Here is an 18,756-nt window from a genome sequence, read left to right on the forward strand (position 1 = left end):
CTTCTACTCATTTCAATTTTGAATCCCCCCCCCTATTGTACATATTTATACTTCTCAAGTATCAATAAAAAATGATAGAAAATTTGTTACATATTTTTATTACGGCCGCAAAATCGCCACAAAATCGAGCCTCTACACTGGAATACCCCCTTAAATCTCTTTAAAATCAAAATCCAAATTTTTATGTCGTAACTCCTCATTGTCTCATGACTCAGCATAACTTATAGCTTGTGAAGTTAGTAGTTAACCTCTGTATTTTTCTATGAAATTCCTTCGACTTTTCCGAATCCGGTCAAAATCATGAAACAGGCACCTTCACCCATCTTCCTTGAAATTGCATATTATGGTTCTGCGAAAAAAAAACCCACAGAAGTGAATTCACCACCAAGACAACTAGGGCGCAAGCTAAGAGCTCTGGCTTTGCTCCTCCCTATATCCAGCTCTGCTGTTTCTGTATTCAAATTTTCTGTTTTTCAATTTAAAGCATCTGTCAACCACTGAAAATATAGTGTCAACAACTTGACAGTCGTTTTAATTTGGTGTCAGCTGCTGACCCAAGTTCTTATTTTATGTTAAAACACAAAATATTCACATCAATTTTATTAGTCTAATTTTTGTCGCATTATAATAGGGGCGAAGTTGGTACAGCTATCACTTATTGAAACTTTCCCATAGAGTGAATTCACCTTATCTCAACTAACAGAAAAGGTAGATCCTTAAAGTGTCAACTAACTGATGATTTTATCTTTTACATCATAATCTTTATGAAAAAGAGAGAGGGAAGGGAAGGTTTGGGCTCTCTCTGAATTGTTTTTGAAATCAAAATTAATTTCAATACATACTTGATGAAGTAAAATTAGCAGGGCTCTTTTAGGAATGATTCTGAAACTGAAGTTTTAAAGAATCTATTTTAGGCTATCTTTGATGACGTTTAGGGAATGGAGAAGATTCGACAGATCTCTCCAGAAATGTTTCGACACTGAAGCGCAACTTTAGATTATGTATGGTAATAAAAGCGGAAAGGAGCAGGAGAGGGAGTTCTCTCAAAATTATTTTTGAAACTAAAATCAATTTTAGGCTGTGTCTAAGAAGGAAAAATTCAGGGATGCTTAATGAAAGGTTTTAAAATTTAGGCATTGAAAATACAATTTCAGGCTATCTTTATTGATATTTAAAGGAACAGGGGGCGGTTAGAAATCTCCCTGTGAAATTTCCAAAAACTGAAATCTTGAAGGCGATATTTCAAACTATCTTTGGTACAACGTTACGAAAAAAGTAGTGGTTTGGTGATTTTAACCCGAAAAAGTTTCGAAACTGACGTCCTGAAAACGCATTTTAGACTACTTTTAATGACATTAGATGGAAGATTCCAATTCGGAAGCGGCCCCAAAAGTTGTGCTATCGAGGTTTTTGTTACGCAATATTAAGCTGTAGGTTCAAGGAGGGGATGCACTTTCTTGAAACGGGCGGAATTCTTTTGCCGATCATTGCCTAAAATGCACTTTTATGCTATATTTGGTAATGTTAAGAGAGCAAAATAGGTTTTAGGACTCTCACAGAAAATGGGCACCCAGGGCCTAAAACACAATTTTAAATAATCTTTGATAATGTTAAGGGAAGGGGAAAAGGTCTCCTTTATAAAAACATGTTTTGAAACTATCTTTGAAGTCGTTAAACAAGTGACGGAAGGGAGAGATCCTATGTCATAAAATTTTAATAGAACTCCATTTTAGTTACATTTGGCGACATTGGGTAGGAGGGTGAGATTCGAGGGCTCTCTGCCAGAAATTTTCCTTTGTAATTCTACTAAATGAAATTTTTGGATCTCTATCGTCTCGTCAAAGTGTTCATGATCTCCATTTGAATCCGTGCTTTGAAAAATCTCTGAATTTCATGCCTTCAGAAATTTTTTTGGGACACGGGCCTCAACTTTCTCTCATAAATCCGGCCCGGTTAGGAACATATCACGGGACGCGGGAGCGTCCCGGCCGCCAAGAAAACCAAATGCCTACCGCCAAGGAAACGAAACGTCAGCAGCCAACAAAAGCAAATCCGCCTACAAGAAAGTCGAAAGAAAATAAATGCGACTAAGTACAGTTTACACGACAGAACAAGTTGGGGTTTTCTGGATTTTTCACCCCTCTGTAGCTCAGCCCCATGAAGACCCCCGGAGTTGATTTTTGGTATACTCAATCTCTAGTGGCCCCTTACGACGCAAACCAAAATAAGATCCCCTGGACCATCAGGGGGAGGAGGAATTTAAATTAGAAAATTGCTGTTCAAAAAAGTTTTCGCTTTCTTTGACAGGGGTACAGCCTAGACGAAAAAAGGAATTAAGCTGAAATTCCGCACACACATGTCCTACTGATGTACCTTTTGTGCCATTTGACCCCCTGCCCCTTCCTCCTCGTTTTCCCCCCTAATTGTCCCTTCGCGGGGTTCTGTCACGGCCCCACGGTAGCTATGATAATGATTTTTTGTATACATATTCTTGAGGGGCCTTTGAGTACATAAACAAAAATTCAACCCCCAGGGACATAATGGACCGGAGTAATGAAAGTTTGAAAATCACTAATTTCCTCTAAATTTTTATGTACTTACTCTCAGCACATAGGTTTTGTTAATCTCTGAAAAGCTTCCCGCCAAACAGGATAAACAATTTAGGGGATCTATCCTTATTTCTGAGGAGTTGAAGGTAGGAGGAGGTTGTAACGGAGGTAGGTGTGATGAAAGAGGAGAACAGGGATGATGATAGTTTGGCAGATACTTGGTGGGCAAACTAGATATCATAACTTTTTAAGGCTGAGGGTTTTGGGTTTAAGATGAAGATGTTTTTTTGCGGAAAAGTTAAAGTTTTTTTTGGCGGGGAAATTTTTACAACAGGGTTGTTTTTGATGAGATATCACATCTTTTTGCATTGCTATTATTAATTTGTTTGTATTTTTAGAATTGAGAACTTCAAGTCAGAAAATGTTCAACTGAAACAACGCTGTTTTGTGTTTTTAAGGAAGAATAATGGCAAGCCTAACTTTACGTCAAGTAATTTTCTGACCATTTAGATTCGATGTTCGTTTTGCGAGAATTGGGCCGTTTAACTTTTATTGCAATCCTTGTATCCTCTCTTTTGCAAAGAGAACTTCTTGGATAATAAAATACTATACGTATTTTAAATTATATTGTTTTCGAGTATTTTACAACTTCGCAATAAATTCTATTAGTTTCTTTATTTGACGGATTATTCAACATTTTCATTAAGGTTTTTAAAAATTTTTTACAGTTTGCGCGCTATTTTAATCTAGCTTTTTACTTTTTATTTAATGACTTTTTTCTTAAATCGTATATTATTTTACGTTTTATGGGATAATTTTATTTGTATGGAGATTTATCTTTCTTTCTATGGAGGTCTTTGTATTGTTTAATGCCTAGTTTTGTTTAAAAGTTCATTTAAAAGACGAAATAACGCATGTTATTACCAAAAAAAAAAAAAAAAAACACACCTAAGTCATTAAATATTTTAAATTTGAATGTGTCAGAAGATCTATACAAATGTACACGACGTCAAATGGCGGATATCCCAAATTCTCCACAGCGACTGCGCATGACGCACGCGGACCATTAAAAGTCTTGATTAAATTAATTGCAAAAATTTTGTCTGTTAACAAATTACTGCAAAACACGGATATCCACACACATATTTCATATATTTTCAATTCATAATGTGTTATGTTTGTGAAAAATGTATGAATTTAGAAAATAAGCAAACCAATAAAAAAGGGCTATTTTTCGCTTTCAATTATAAAGTTAGATGTATCATATTCATATGCGTATAGTTTCATATAATATGTCAAGCAAAATATTCTAATGGTTCAACCCCAGTTTCACTGACATTTAAATTTTCTTCCGCCTGAAATATAACAAAACTGAAAAACATTAAGGAAGGAAATTTCGTATCAACGAAACTAAGGGGGGGGGGGACTGTATTGTAATCTCATTCATTAATTTGTTTCTGTGCTTAAATATAAACAAACAACATGGAATTTTAAAACAGAAAGCCAAATGAGCAAAGTCCGCGCGCATGCGCCGTCGCTGTGGCAGATTTGTGATATCCGCGATTTAACGTCCAGTTGCAGATGTTGGATCTGTTTTAGTCTTGATTGAATTTCATTTCCTAAGACAACTTTTGAATAATTGTTAGATCTGTTCTAACCTTGCAATTGCAGTCAGAGATTAACAAACCCTATGAGCTGACAGCAAGTACATAAAACTTTAGGGGAAATTAGTGATTTTCAAACTTTCATTACTCCGATCCATTATGTCCATGGGGGTTAATTTTCGTATGTGTACTCAATGGCCCCCCAAGAATATTTATACCTAAAATCATTACCATAGCCCCTCCGAGGGGCTGTGACAGAACCCCGGGAAGGTACAATATGGAGATAAAATCAAGGGGGAGGGGGGGGGGGGTCAAATGGCACAAAGAGCACATCAGTAGGGCACAAGAAATGTGTGTGCGAAATTTCAGCTTGATTCCTTTTTTCAGCGGCCCCTCCGAATGGCTGTGACAGAACCCCGGGAAGGTACAATATGGAGATAAAATCAAGGGGGAGGGGGGTCAAATGGCACAAAGAGCACATCAGTAGGGCACAAGAAATGTGTGTGCGAAATTTCAGCTTGATTCCTTTTTTCAGCGGCCCCTCCGAGGGGCTGTGACAGAACCCCGGGAAGGTACAATATGGAGATAAAATCAAGGGGGAGGGGGGGTCAAATGGCACAAAGAGCACATCAGTAGGGCACAAGAAATGTGTGTGCGAAATTTCAGCTTGATTCCTTTTTTCAGCGGAATTCTTGGCGGCGGATTTGCTTTTGTTGACTGCTGACGTTTGGTTTTCTTGACGGCGGGGACGCTCTCGCGTCCCGTGATAAATCTTCTGACACGTTCAGATTTAAGATATTTAATGGCTTAGATTTTTTTTTTTTTGCTTGGTAATAACATGCGTCTTTTTAATGAACTTTTAAACAAAACTAGGCATTAAACAAGACAAAGACTTCATTCAAGAGAAAGATAAATCTCCAAAGAATTAAAATTATTCCATAAAACGTGAAATAATCCACGATTTAAGAAAAAAGTCATTAAATAAAAAGTAAAAAACTAGATTAAAAAAGGCCGCAAGCTGTAAAAAATTTAAAAATACCTTTTTAAAAATGTTGAATAATCCGACAAATAAAGAAACTAATAGAATTATTGGGAAGTTGTAAAATACTCGAAAAAAATATAATTTAAAATATAGTATTTTGTTAACCAATAAATTTTCTTTGCAACAGAGAGGATACAAGGATTGCAATAAAATTTAAACTGCCCAATTCTCGCAAAATGAACATAGAATCTAAATGGTCAGAAAACAACTTGATGTAAAATTAGGCTTGCCATTATTGTTCCTTAAAAACACAAAACAGCATTCTTTCAATTGAACATTTTCTGACTTGAAGTTCTCAATTCTAAAAATACAGACAAAGTAATCAATGCAAAAAGATATAAACTTTCTAAGGCTTCTTTTTTGAGCCGAAAAGTTAAAGCTTTTCTTGGCGGGGAATTTTTTACAACAGGGTTGTTTTTGATGAGATACTTTTATTACGCTACCGGTGAAGACATAAAAAAGCTGAAGGGCTAATCTAACTCGGTTGCCACATCAGATATCCCACCAGTCAGTTCCCCCTCCCCCCTGCCTAAAAATGCATTGCGATCGACCCCCAGCCCTGTAAATCTTTGTAAGATTTTTAGATAACATACAATGCAAAAAATTCGTTGCTTATTATAGCTACCATAAGCCAACTGTTACTTTCATAGGATTAAATAATGATTAGTCGACCCGTGCGGAACTCTGCACTGTGCTTCGATTCGTTTCATAAGGCATTTCGCTCTTTAAAAATTTCAAAGAAAGAACATTATGAAGAAGAATCAAAAAACAAAAACGGAAAAAAGGCAGAAGGCAGGACTTTGATTTTGTTACGAATGAAAGTTTATGAATTTAAATGGGGTAAAAAAAAATCAGTGTAAAAGGTTATTAGCGCAACTGAATCTCAAATTATGCTTCGAAATGGGAATTTAGTATAAGAATAAACGCATAGCACAAAAACTCTGCGACAGTTTGGAAAAAAGAGAATCACGAAAACTTCCCTCGAAGTGCAGAACACGGAAAAATCTCTCCGACACTTAGGAAAAAATAACAAAAACTCCAAATCTCCCTTGAAATGTAGAAAACGGAAACTTCTCTGTTATTTCGAAAATATAAAAATGTTACGACACATGGTGGTTTTGTTAACCGACTTCAAAAAGGAGGCGGTTATCAGTTCATACCGTATGTATGTTTTTTTTTTTGTTTGTCCACTCATAGCGTCTCACCTAGTGAACCGATTTTGATGATTCTTTTTTTAATGGATAGGGGATGGCTCAACTTAGGTCCCATTACTTTGTTTGACCATATTTGTTCTTTAGAAAAAAAGTTATGGGCAAAAAACAGTAAATTTTATGCAATTAAAATGATATTGTAGCGAAGTTCGCACTTTTCATCCTGGATAACGGTGGCTCAGTGGTAGAATTCTCGCCTCCCACACGAGCGACCCGGGTTCAAATCCCGACTAGGATAAAGTGAGTTTTACTAAAATTTTGTTTCTACTATTTCCCGTATTTTCTCGAATGTTCTATTAATTTCTGTATCTTTCCAAGTCTGGAAAGTTCCAGCACTTTCTCAAGTTGTATATAAGGAGATGTAACGTTCATTCGTGGTTCTGAATAAAGATCTCGAGTTGAGACTAACGAGTATTCGCTTCATTTGGCTTTCACATTGTCTTCGCTATCTTCATCTACGCGACAATATGAAACTCATTGTTATAAAAGTTTGGTGCCATATAACAGTAACATTAATAGTAATTGTAATGATGATTTTGAATAAAGGCTTTTCTAAAGCAATACAGTGATATAGAGCCGAACTTCTTACTAGGTAACTTCTTACTTTTACTGAAATATCTACATTTACACTAAAAAGAATGAAATAAAAAATTTTTGAAAAAAAAAAAATAGAACCGACTTCAAAATTGCTCTAAAAAGTGAAAAATAATTTTATTCTTGAAACACCATCGATAATACTTTTAAACATAATTTTTGAAGTTGGCGCAAAAACAAAAAGTAAAATCCATTGTAACCATGCTTCGTTCATATTTCTATCAAAAAATCTTCCAAAGTTAGGAACGAAACAGTTATATCGTTACTCAAATATGCTGTCATCAATGCGTAATGCATGTGGTAGTGAAGAAACTGGACCTGGTAAAATTTATACTTGTAGTTGAGTTATGGCTGTGAATGATTTTATCGATCGTTTTTGCGCCAACTTCAAAAATTATGTTTAAAAGTATTATCGATGGTGTTTCAAGAATAAAATTATTTTTCACTTTTTAGAGCAATTTTGAAGTCGGTTCTATTTTTTTTTTTGAAGTACAGAACGCGAAAGTCTGTCTGACTGTTAGGAAACTAAATAAGAAAAACTCCAACTTTCCCTTGAAATGTAGAAAACGGAATCCTCTCTGTTACTTTGAAAAAATAAAAATATTTCGACAAATGGCGATTGCTTTTGAAGTACAGAACACAGAAACCTCTCCGATAGTGCAAAAAATTTTAATAATGAAATCTCGTGGATGCTTTGGAAGCAAGAACACGGAAACCTCTCCGATAGTGAAAAAGTTAGCAGCAACGAAAACTAGCGATTGCTATCGAAGTACAGTACACGGAAACCTTTCCCAAAGAAGGCACCACATACACAAGATGGCATACACATGAAGGTTCTGCTTCAGTTAATGAAGTTTATTATACAATTCCTTTAATTTTAACCGGAGATTTTAATGTTAATTTTACTTCTAGTCGAGCTAAAAAGTTACTATCGTTTCTACAATCCAAATTGCAATTACAAATGATTAATATTCCAGAAGAAGCCACTACATGTCAAAGAACTGCACTTGATGCAGTATTTGCAAGATTTTTAGATATAACACACAATTAAAAAGTTTCGTAGCTTCTTATAGATACCATAAGCCAATTGTTACTTTTATAGGATTAAATATTGATTAGTCGACCCGTGCGGAACTCCGCACTGTGCTTTGAATCGTTTCATAAGGCATTTCGCTCTTTAAAAATTTCAAAGAATTGTTTCATTATGAACAATAACCGAAAGAACAAAATGGTAAAAAGGCAGGAGGCAGGATTTTAATTTTGTTACGAATGAAAGTTTATGAGTTTAAATTGGGTAAAAAGAAACAGTGTTAATGGTTATAAGCGGAACTGAATCTCAAATTATGATTCGAAATGGGAATTTAGTATAAGAAAAAATGCATAGCACTAAAACCTCTGCAACACTTTGGAAAAAAGAGAATGACAAAAACTGCCCTCGAAGTGCAGAACACGGAAATCTCTCCGACACTTAGGAAATAAAATAACAAAAACTCCAAATTTCCGTTGAAATATAGGAAAGGGAAACCTTTCTGGTATCACGGGACGCGAAAGCGTCCCGCCCCGCCAAGGAAACCAAGCGTAAGCAGCCAACAGAAGCAAAACCACCGCCAAAACCGAATGAAAATAAAAGCGAGCAAGAACAAGATTACACGACAAAACAAGTTGGGGTTTTTTGGGTTTTTCACTCCTCTGTATCTCAGCCCCATGAAGACCCCCGGAGTTGATTTTTGGTACACTCAATCTCTAGTGGACCCTGACGTCGTAAACCAAAATGCAATCCCCTGGACCATCAGGGGGAGGAGGTATTAAAGTTATAAAATCGCGGTTCAAAAGAGTTTTCGCTTTCTTTGACAGGGCTACAGCCCAGACGAAAAAAAGGAATCAAGCTGAAATTTCGCACACACATTCCTTGTGCTCTACTCATGTGCCTTTTGTGCCATTTGACCCCCTCCCCTTTCCCCCTCGTTTTAACCCCCTAAATTGTAACTTCCCGGGGTTCTATCACAGTCCCCCGGGGGACTACGGTAATGGTTTTTTGTATACATATTCTTGGGGGCCATTGAGTAGATATACAAAAATTCAACCCCCAGGGACATCATGCGCCGAAGTAATTGAAGTTTGAAAATCACTAATTTTCCCAAAATTCTTATGTACTTACTCTCAGTTCATAATGTTTGTTTTTCTCGGACTGCAATTGCAAGGTTAGAACAGATCTAACAGTTATTCCAAAGCTGTCTTAGGAAATGAAATTCAATCAAGAGTAAAACATATCCAACAGTTGCAACTAGACGTTAAATCGCGGATATCACAAATTTGCCACAGCGACTGCGCATGCGTGCAGACTTAGCTCATTGGGCTTTCTGTTTTCAGATTCTATGTTGTTTGTTTATACTTAGGCAGAGAAACAAATTGATGAATGAGATTAGAATAATGCCCCCCCCCCCCAAATTTTGCCGATACGAAATTTCCTTCCCCCTGTTTTTCAGTTTTGATATATTTATGGAGGGAAGAAATTTTAAATGTCGGCGCGAAACTGGGGTTAAACCATTACAATATTTTACGTGACAAATTATATGAAACTGTACGCATATGAACAATTCACATATAACTTTTTAATTGAAAGCGAAAAATAGCACTTTTTTATTGGTTTGCTTATTTTCTACATTAATGGATTTTACACAAACAACACATAATGAATTGAAAATATATGAAATACGTGTGTCGATATCCGTGCTTTGCAGTAATTTCTTAGCTGAAAAACTTTTTGCAATAAATTTAAGCAAGACTTTTAATGAGCTTAATCCGCGCGCAAAATGCGCATTCGCTATGGCAAATTTGGGATATCGGCGAATTGACATCGAGTAAAGTTGTATAGATCTTCTGACACATTCAAATTTAAAATATTTAATGGCTTATTTATTTTTTTTTTTGCTTGGTGATAACATGCGTTATTTAGTTTTTTAAATGATCTTTTCAACAAAACTAGGTATTAAACAAGACAAAGACTTCTATCAAGAAAAAGATAAATCACCAAACAATTAAAATTATCCCATAAAACGTAAAATAATCCACGATTTAAGAAAAAATGTAATTAAACAAAAAGTGAAAAGCTAGATTAAAACAGCCCTCAAGCTGTAAAACATTTAAAGAATCCTTTATGAAAATGTTGAAAAATCTGTCAAATAAAGAAACTGTAATAGAATTTATTGCGAAGTTGTAAAATATTTGAAAACAATATAATTTAAAATATAGCATTTTATTATCCAAGAAGTTTTCTTTGCAACAGAGAGGATACAAGGATCGCAATAAAATTTAATCCGCCCAATTCTCGCAAAATGAACATAGAATCTTAATAGTCAGAAAATAACTTGACGTAAAAGCCATAGGCTAGCCATTATTGTTCCTTAAAAACACAAAACAGCGTTGTTTCAATTGAAAATTTTCTGACTTAAGGTTCTCAATACTAAAAATACAGACAAAGTAATAATATCAATGCAAAAAGATGTGATATATCATCAAAAACATCTCTGTTGTAAAAATTTCCCCGCCAAGAAAATCTTTAACTTTTCCGCAAAAAAAAGAAAACCTGCATCCTAAACCCAAAAACCATCAGCCATAAAAAGTTATGATATCTAGTTTGCCCGCCAAGTATCTGCCAAACTATCATCCTCCCTTTTCTCCTTTTTCATCACAGCTACTTACATTAGAACCTCCTCCCACCTTCAACTCCTCAGAAATATGGATACATCTTTTAAATTGTTTATCTTGTTTGGCGGGAAGCTTTTCAAAGTGAAGTGGTTACTTGGTGAGCAAAAAGCTTCCCGCGAAACAAGATAAACAATTTAAAAGATGTATCCATATTTCTGAGGAGTTGAAGGTGGGAGACGGTTCTAATGGAAGTAGCTGTGATGAAAAAGGAGAAGAGGGAGGATGATAGTTTGGCAGATACTTGGCGGGCAAACTAGGTATCATAACTTTTTATGGCTGAGGGTTTTTTGGGTTTAGGATGCAGGTTTTCTTTTTTGTGCGGAAAAGTTAAAGGTTTTCTTGGCGGGGAAATTTTTACAACAGGGTTGTTTTTGATGAGATTTTTATTACGATACATGGTACGCAATAAGTCAGCTAAAAACTTCAGTTTTCCTGAAAAAAAAAACAAATATCTACAATGTAAAAGGGTGGGAAATTTGAACATTTTTAAAGAGAAATATCCCCGCCTGTCACGTGGGAGACCGGGGTTCGCTTCCCCGCTGGGGAGGAGATTTTGTTTTTTGTGTTTTTTCCTCATACATTCTAATATAGGTGCACAAAATTTTCATGGCGTTGAAGAATTTTAAGATAATCGTAAATCGGGAATGAAAAAAAAAGGTGCCAGTTAAACCGATTTCAAAAGTGCCGACATAGCTCAGGTGGGAGAGCGTTAGGCTAAAGGTCCCTGGTTCGAAACCGGGTTTCGGCAGCTTCTTATCCTCGGTAGTATAGTGGTCAGAATCCCCGCCTGTCACTAGGGAGACCGGGGTTTGATTCCCTACCGTGGAGGAGACTTTCTCGCGTATTTTTTTTTTTTTTTTCGAGACATTCAATTATAGGTGCACAAAATTTTGCGGGCGTTGAAGAATTTTAAGAGAATCGTGAATCGGGAATGAAAAAAAAAGATACCAGTTAAACCGGTTTCAATGCTGCCGAAATAGCTCAGGTGGGAGAGCGTTAAACTAAAGATCTAAAGGTCCCTGGTTCGAAACTGCGTTTTGGTAGCTTCTTTTCCTCGGTAGTATAGTTATCAGCATCCCCGCCTGTCACTTTGGAGACTCGGGTTCGCTTGCCCGGGGGGGGGGGGGGGAGGAGACTTTTTCGTGTTTTTTTCCAGACATTCTAATATAGGTGCACCAAATTTTGCTGGACTTGAAGAGTTTTTAATCGACTTTAAAAAGGAGGCGGTTATCAGTTCATACCGTATGTATGTTATTTTTTGTTTGTCCACTCATAGCGTCTCACCTAGTGAACCGATTTTGATGATTCTTTTTTTAATGGATAGGGGATGGCTCAACTTAGGTCCCATTGCTTTGTTTGACCGTATTTGTTCTTCAGAAAAAAAGTTATGGGCAAAAAACAGTAAATTTTATGCAATTTCCCTATTAAATGATTATAATGATATTGTAGCGAAGTTCGCACTTTTCATCCGTGGATAACGGTGGTTCAGTGGTAGAATTCTCGCCTCCCACACGAGCGAGCCGGGTTCAACTCCCGACTAGGACACAGAACTTTACTAAAATTTCGTTTCTACTGTTTCCCGTATTTTCTCGAATGTTCTATTGATTTCTGTATCTTTCCAAGTCGGGAAAGTTCCAGCACTTTCTGAAGTTGTACATAAGGAGATGTAACGTTCATTCGTGGTTCTGAATAAAGATCTCGAGTTAAGACTAACGAGTATTCGCTTCATTTGGCTTTCACATTGTCTTCGCTATCTTCATCTACGCGACAATATGAAACTCATTGTTATAAAAGTTCGGTGCCATATAACAGTAATAGTAATTGTAATGATAATTTAGAATAAAGGCTTTTCCAAAGCAATAGTGATATAGAGCCGAACTTCTTACAAGGTAACTTCTTACTTTTACTGAAATATCTACATTTACACTAAAAAGAATGAAATAAAAAAAATTTGAAAAAAAAAAAAAAATAGAACCGACTTCAAAATTGCTCTAAAAAGTGAAAAATAATTTTATTCTTTAAACACCATCTATAATACTTTTAAAAATAATTTTTGAAGTTGGCGCAAAAACAAAAAGTAAACTCCATTGTAACCATGCTTCGTTCATATTTTTATCAAAAAATCATCCAAAGTTAGGAACGAAACATTTATATCGTTACTCAAATATGCTGTCATCAATGCGTAATGCATGTGGTAGTGAAGAAACTGGACCTGGTTAAATTTATACTTGTAGTTGTGTTATGGCTGTGAATGATTTTATCGATCGTTTTTGCGCCAACTTCAAAAATTATGTTTAAAAGTATTATCGATGGTGTTTAAAGAATAAAATTATTTTCACGTTTTAGAGCAATTTTGAAGTCGGTTCTATTTTTTTTTTCAAAATATTTTTAAGAGAATCGTGAATCCGCATTGAAAAGAGAGGTACCAGTTAAACCGGTTATCATAGTGCTCAAAAAGCTCAGTTGGGAGAGCGGTAGACTGAAGATCTAAAGGTCCCTGCTTCGAAACCGGGTTCCGGCAGCTTCATATCCTCGGTAGTATAGTGGTGAGTATCTCCGCCTGTCTCGCGGGAGACCGGGTTTCGATTCCCCGCCGGGGAGGCGACTTTTTTGTGTTTTTTTTTCCAGACATTGTAAAAAAGGTGCACTAAATTTTGCGGGCGTTGGAGAATTTTAAGAGAATCGTGAATCGGAAATGAAAAAAAAGCTACCAGTTACACCGACTTCAAAAGTGCCGAAATAGCTCAGGTGGGAGAGCGTTAGACTAAAGATCTAAAGGTCCCTGCTTTGAAACCGGGTTTCGGCAGTTTCTAATCCTCGGTAGTATAGTGGTCAGTATCCCCGCATGTCACGTGGAGGACCGGGGTTCGATTCCCCGCCGGGGAGGAGACTTTTTTCTGTTTTTTTCCAGACATGCTAGTATAGGTGCACTTAATTTTGCGGGCGTTGAAGAATTTTAAGAAAATCGTGAATCGGAAATGAAAAAAAAAGGTATCAGTTAAACCTGTTAAAAATGTGCATGAATAGCTCAGTTGGGAGAGCGTTAGAGAGAAGATGTAAAGGTCCATGTTTTCGGCAGCTTCATATCCTCGATTGTATAGTGTTGAGTTTCCCCGACTGTTACGTGGGAGTCCGGGGTTCAATTCCCTGCCGGGGAGGAGACTTTTTTCTGCTTTTTTCCAGAAATTCTAATATAGGTGCACTAAATTTTGCGGGCGTTGAACAATTTTAAGAAAATCGTGAATGGGAAATGAAAAATAAAAGGCATCAGTTAAACCTGTTACAAATGTGCCGAAATAGCTCAGTTGGGAGAGCGTTAGACTGAAGATCTAAAGGTCCCTGTTTTCGGCAATTTCATATCCTCGGTTGTATAGTGTTGAGTTTCCCCGACTGTTGCGTGGGAGTCCGGGGTCCGATTCCCTGCCGGGGAGGAGACTTTTTTGTGTTTTTTTCAAAGACATTCTAATATAGGTGCACTAAATTTTGCCGGCGTTGAAGAATTTTAATAGAATTGTGAATCGGAAATGAAAAAAAAGGTATCAGTTAAACCTGCCACAACTATGCCCAAATAGGTTAGTTCGGAGAGCGTCAGACTATAGATCTATAGACCCCTGGTTCGAAACCGGGTCTCGGAAGCTTCGTATCATCGGTAGTATAGTGGTGAGTATCCCCGCCTGTCACTTGGGAGACCGGGGTTCGATTCCCCGCCAAGGAGGAGACTTTTTTGTGTTTTTTTCCAGACATTCTAATATAATTGCACTAAATTTTGAAGGCGTTGGAGAATTTTAAGAGAATCGTGAATCGGAAATGGAAAAAAAGGTATCAGTTAAACCTGTTACAAAAGTGCCGAAATAGCTCAGTTGGGAGAGCGTTAGACTGAAGATCTAAAGGTCCCTGGTTCGAAATCGGGTTTCGGCAGCTTCATATTCTCGGTAGTACAGTGGTGAGTATCCCCGCCTGTCACTTGGGAGACCGGGGTTCGATTCCCCGCCAAGGAGGAGACTTTTTTGTGTTTTTTTCCAGACATTCTAATATAATTGCACTAAATTTTGAAGGCGTTGGAGAATTTTAAGAGAATCGTGAATCGGAAATGGAAAAAAAGGTATCAGTTAAACCTGTTACAAAAGTGCCGAAATAGCTCAGTTGGGAGAGCGTTAGACTGAAGATCTAAAGGTCTATGGTTCGAAACCGGGTTTCGGCAGCTTCATATCCTCGGTAGTATAGTGGTGAGTATCCCCGCCTGTCACGTGGGAGACCGGGGTTTGAGTCACCGTCGGCGAGGAGACTATTTTTTCAGACATTCGAATATAATTGCACTAAATTTTGCAGGTGTTGGAGATTTTTAAGAGAATTGTGAATCGGAAATGAAAAAAAGGTATCATTTAAACCTGTTACAAATGAGCCGAAATATCTCAGTTGGAAGAGCGTTAGACTGAAGAGCTAAAGGTCCGTGGTTCGAAACCGGGTTTCGGCAGCTTCATATCCTCGGTAGTATAGTGGTGAGTATCCCCGCCTGTCACGCGGGAGACCGGGGTTCGATTCCCCGCCGGGGAGGAGACTTTTTTGTGTTTTTTTCCAGACATTCTAATATAATTGCACTAAATTTTGAAGGCGTTGGAGAATTTTAAGAGAATTGTGAATCGGAAATGAAAAAAAAAAAAGGTATCAGTTAAACCTGTTACAAATGTGCCGAAATAGCTGAGTTGGGAGAGCGTTAGACTGAAGATCTAAAGGTCCCTGGTTCGAAACCGGGTTTCGGCAGCTTGATATCCTCGGTAGTATAGAGGTGAGTATCCCCGCCTGTCACGCGGGAGACCGGGGTTCGATTCCCGCCGGGGAGAAGACTTTTTTGTGTTTTTTTCCAGACATTCTAATATAATTGCACTAAATTTTGCAGGCGTTGGAGAATTTTAAGAGAATCGTGAATCGGAAATGAAAAAAAAAGGTATCAGTTAAACCTGTGACAAATGTGCCGAAATAGCTCAGTTGGGAGAGCGTTAGACTGAAGATCTAAAGGTCCCAGGTTCGAAACCGGGTTTCGGCAGCTTGATATCCTCGGTAGTATAGTGGTGAGTATCCCCGCCTTTTTCGTGTTTTTTTCCAGACATTCTAATATAGGTGCACCAAATTTTGCTGGACTTGAAGAGTTTTTAATCGACTTTAAAAAGGAGGCGGTTATCAGTTCATACCGTATGTATGTTATTTTTTGTTTGTCCACTCATAGCGTCTCACCTAGTGAACCGATTTTGATGATTCTTTTTTCAATGGATAGGGGATGGCTCAACTTAGGTCCCATTGCTTTGTTTGACCGTATTTGTTCTTCAGAAAAAAAGTTATGGGCAATAAACAGTAAATTTTATGCAATTTCCCTATTAAATGATTATAATGATATTGTAGCGAAGTTCGCACTTTTCATCCGTGGATAACGGTGGTTCAGTGGTAGAATTCTCGCCTCCCACACGAGCGAGCCGGGTTCAACTCCCGACTAGGACACAGAACTTTACTAAAATTTCGTTTCTACTGTTTCCCGTATTTTCTCGAATGTTCTATTGATTTCTGTATCTTTCCAAGTCGGGAAAGTTCCAGCACTTTCTGAAGTTGTACATAAGGAGATGTAACGTTCATTCGTGGTTCTGAATAAAGATCTCGAGTTAAGACTAACGAGTATTCGCTTCATTTGGCTTTCACATTGTCTTCGCTATCTTCATCTACGCGACAATATGAAACTCATTGTTATAAAAGTTCGGTGCCATATAATAGTAATTGTAATGATAATTTAGAATAAAGGCTTTTCCAAAGCAATAGTGATATAGAGCCGAACTTCTTACAAGGTAACTTCTTACTTTTACTGAAATATCTACATTTACACTAAAAAGAATGAAATAAAAAAAATTTGAAAAAAAAAAAAATAGAACCGACTTCAAAATTGCTCTAAAAAGTGAAAAATAATTTTATTCTTTAAACACCATCTATAATACTTTTAAAAATAATTTTTGAAGTTGGCGCAAAAACAAAAAGTAAACTCCATTGTAACCATGCTTCGTTCATATTTTTATCAAAAAATCATCCAAAGTTAGGAACGAAACATTTATATCGTTACTCAAATATGCTGTCATCAATGCGTAATGCATGTGGTAGTGAAGAAACTGGACCTGGTTAAATTTATACTTGTAGTTGTGTTATGGCTGTGAATGATTTTATCGATCGTTTTTGCGCCAACTTCAAAAATTATGTTTAAAAGTATTATCGATGGTGTTTAAAGAATAAAATTATTTTCACGTTTTAGAGCAATTTTGAAGTCGGTTCTATTTTTTTTTTTCAAAATATTTTTAAGAGAATCGTGAATCCGCATTGAAAAGAGAGGTACCAGTTAAACCGGTTATCATAGTGCTCAAAAAGCTCAGTTGGGAGAGCGGTAGACTGAAGATCTAAAGGTCCCTGGTTCGAAACCGGGTTCCGGCAGCTTCATATCCTCGGTAGTATAGTGGTGAGTATCTCCGCCTGTCTCGCGGGAGACCGGGTTTCGATTCCCCGCCGGGGAGGCGACTTTTTTGTGTTTTTTTTTCCAGACATTGTAATAAAGGTGCACTAAATTTTGCGGGCGTTGGAGAATTTTAAGAGAATCGTGAATCGGAAATGAAAAAAAAAGCTACCAGTTACACCGACTTCAAAAGTGCCGAAATAGCTCAGGTGGGAGAGCGTTAGACTAAAGATCTAAAGGTCCCTGCTTTGAAACCGGGTTTCGGCAGTTTCTAATCCTCGGTAGTATAGTGGTCAGTATCCCCGCATGTCACGTGGAGGACCGGGGTTCGATTCCCCGCCGGGGAGGAGACTTTTTTCTGTTTTTTTCCAGACATGCTAGTATAGGTGCACTTAATTTTGCGGGCGTTGAAGAATTTTAAGAGAATCGTGAATCGGAAATGAAAAAAAAAGGTATCAGTTAAACCTGTTAAAAATGTGCATGAATAGCTCAGTTGGGAGAGCGTTAGAGAGAAGATGTAAAGGTCCATGTTTTCGGCAGCTTCATATCCTCGATTGTATAGTGTTGAGTTTCCCCGACTGTTACGTGGGAGTCCGGGGTTCAATTCCCTGCCGGGGAGGAGACTTTTTTCTGCTTTTTTCCAGAAATTCTAATATAGGTGCACTAAATTTTGCGGGCGTTGAACAATTTTAAGAAAATCGTGAATGGGAAATGAAAAATAAAAGGCATCAGTTAAACCTGTTACAAATGTGCCGAAATAGCTCAGTTGGGAGAGCGTTAGACTGAAGATCTAAAGGTCCCTGTTTTCGGCAATTTCATATCCTCGGTTGTATAGTGTTGAGTTTCCCCGACTGTTGCGTGGGAGTCCGGGGTCCGATTCCCTGCCGGGGAGGAGACTTTTTTGTGTTTTTTTCAAAGACATTCTAATATAGGTGCACTAAATTTTGCCGGCGTTGAAGAATTTTAATAGAATTGTGAATCGGAAATGAAAAAAAAGGTATCAGTTAAACCTGCCACAACTATGCCCAAATAGGTTAGTTCGGAGAGCGTCAGACTATAGATCTATAGACCCCTGGTTCGAAACCGGGTCTCGGAAGCTTCGTATCATCGGTAGTATAGTGGTGAGTATCCCCGCCTGTCACTTGGGAGACCGGGGTTCGATTCCCCGCCAAGGAGGAGACTTTTTTGTGTTTTTTTCCAGACATTCTAATATAATTGCACTAAATTTTGAAGGCGTTGGAGAATTTTAAGAGAATCGTGAATCGGAAATGGAAAAAAAGGTATCAGTTAAACCTGTTACAAAAGTGCCGAAATAGCTCAGTTGGGAGAGCGTTAGACTGAAGATCTAAAGGTCCCTGGTTCGAAATCGGGTTTCGGCAGCTTCATATCCTCGGTAGTACAGTGGTGAGTATCCCCGCCTGTCACTTGGGAGACCGGGGTTCGATTCCCCGCCAAGGAGGAGACTTTTTTGTGTTTTTCTCCAGACATTCTAATATAATTGCACTAAATTTTGAAGGCGTTGGAGAATTTTAAGAGAATCGTGAATCGGAAATGGAAAAAAAGGTAT

General features: G+C 37.5%; 9 non-coding genes across 9 annotated transcripts; all 9 read left to right on the forward strand.

The window, feature by feature from the left end:
- Positions 1-13,441: 13,441 nt before the first annotated feature.
- Trnaf-aaa (transfer RNA phenylalanine (anticodon AAA)) lies at positions 13,442-13,514 on the forward strand. The gene has a single exon. It is a non-coding gene; the product is annotated as a tRNA-Phe (tRNA).
- Positions 13,515-14,553: 1,039 nt separating this feature from the next.
- On the forward strand, positions 14,554-14,626 carry Trnaf-gaa (transfer RNA phenylalanine (anticodon GAA)). Its single transcript has one exon. It is a non-coding gene; the product is annotated as a tRNA-Phe (tRNA).
- A 210-nt stretch (positions 14,627-14,836) lies between these two features.
- Trnaf-gaa (transfer RNA phenylalanine (anticodon GAA)) lies at positions 14,837-14,909 on the forward strand. Its single transcript has one exon. It is a non-coding gene; the product is annotated as a tRNA-Phe (tRNA).
- A 200-nt stretch (positions 14,910-15,109) lies between these two features.
- Trnaf-gaa (transfer RNA phenylalanine (anticodon GAA)) lies at positions 15,110-15,182 on the forward strand. The gene has a single exon. It is a non-coding gene; the product is annotated as a tRNA-Phe (tRNA).
- Positions 15,183-15,190: 8 nt separating this feature from the next.
- Positions 15,191-15,262, forward strand: Trnad-guc (transfer RNA aspartic acid (anticodon GUC)). Its single transcript has one exon. It is a non-coding gene; the product is annotated as a tRNA-Asp (tRNA).
- A 134-nt stretch (positions 15,263-15,396) lies between these two features.
- Positions 15,397-15,469, forward strand: Trnaf-gaa (transfer RNA phenylalanine (anticodon GAA)). Its single transcript has one exon. It is a non-coding gene; the product is annotated as a tRNA-Phe (tRNA).
- Positions 15,470-15,679: 210 nt separating this feature from the next.
- Trnaf-gaa (transfer RNA phenylalanine (anticodon GAA)) lies at positions 15,680-15,752 on the forward strand. The gene has a single exon. It is a non-coding gene; the product is annotated as a tRNA-Phe (tRNA).
- A 1,631-nt stretch (positions 15,753-17,383) lies between these two features.
- Trnaf-aaa (transfer RNA phenylalanine (anticodon AAA)) lies at positions 17,384-17,456 on the forward strand. Its single transcript has one exon. It is a non-coding gene; the product is annotated as a tRNA-Phe (tRNA).
- A 1,039-nt stretch (positions 17,457-18,495) lies between these two features.
- Positions 18,496-18,568, forward strand: Trnaf-gaa (transfer RNA phenylalanine (anticodon GAA)). The gene has a single exon. It is a non-coding gene; the product is annotated as a tRNA-Phe (tRNA).
- The last annotated feature ends 188 nt before the right edge of the window (positions 18,569-18,756 follow it).

The sequence above is a fragment of the Uloborus diversus genome, chromosome 10, assembly GCF_026930045.1.
Source record: "Uloborus diversus isolate 005 chromosome 10, Udiv.v.3.1, whole genome shotgun sequence".
In the NCBI taxonomy this organism is placed as follows: domain Eukaryota; kingdom Metazoa; phylum Arthropoda; class Arachnida; order Araneae; family Uloboridae; genus Uloborus; species Uloborus diversus.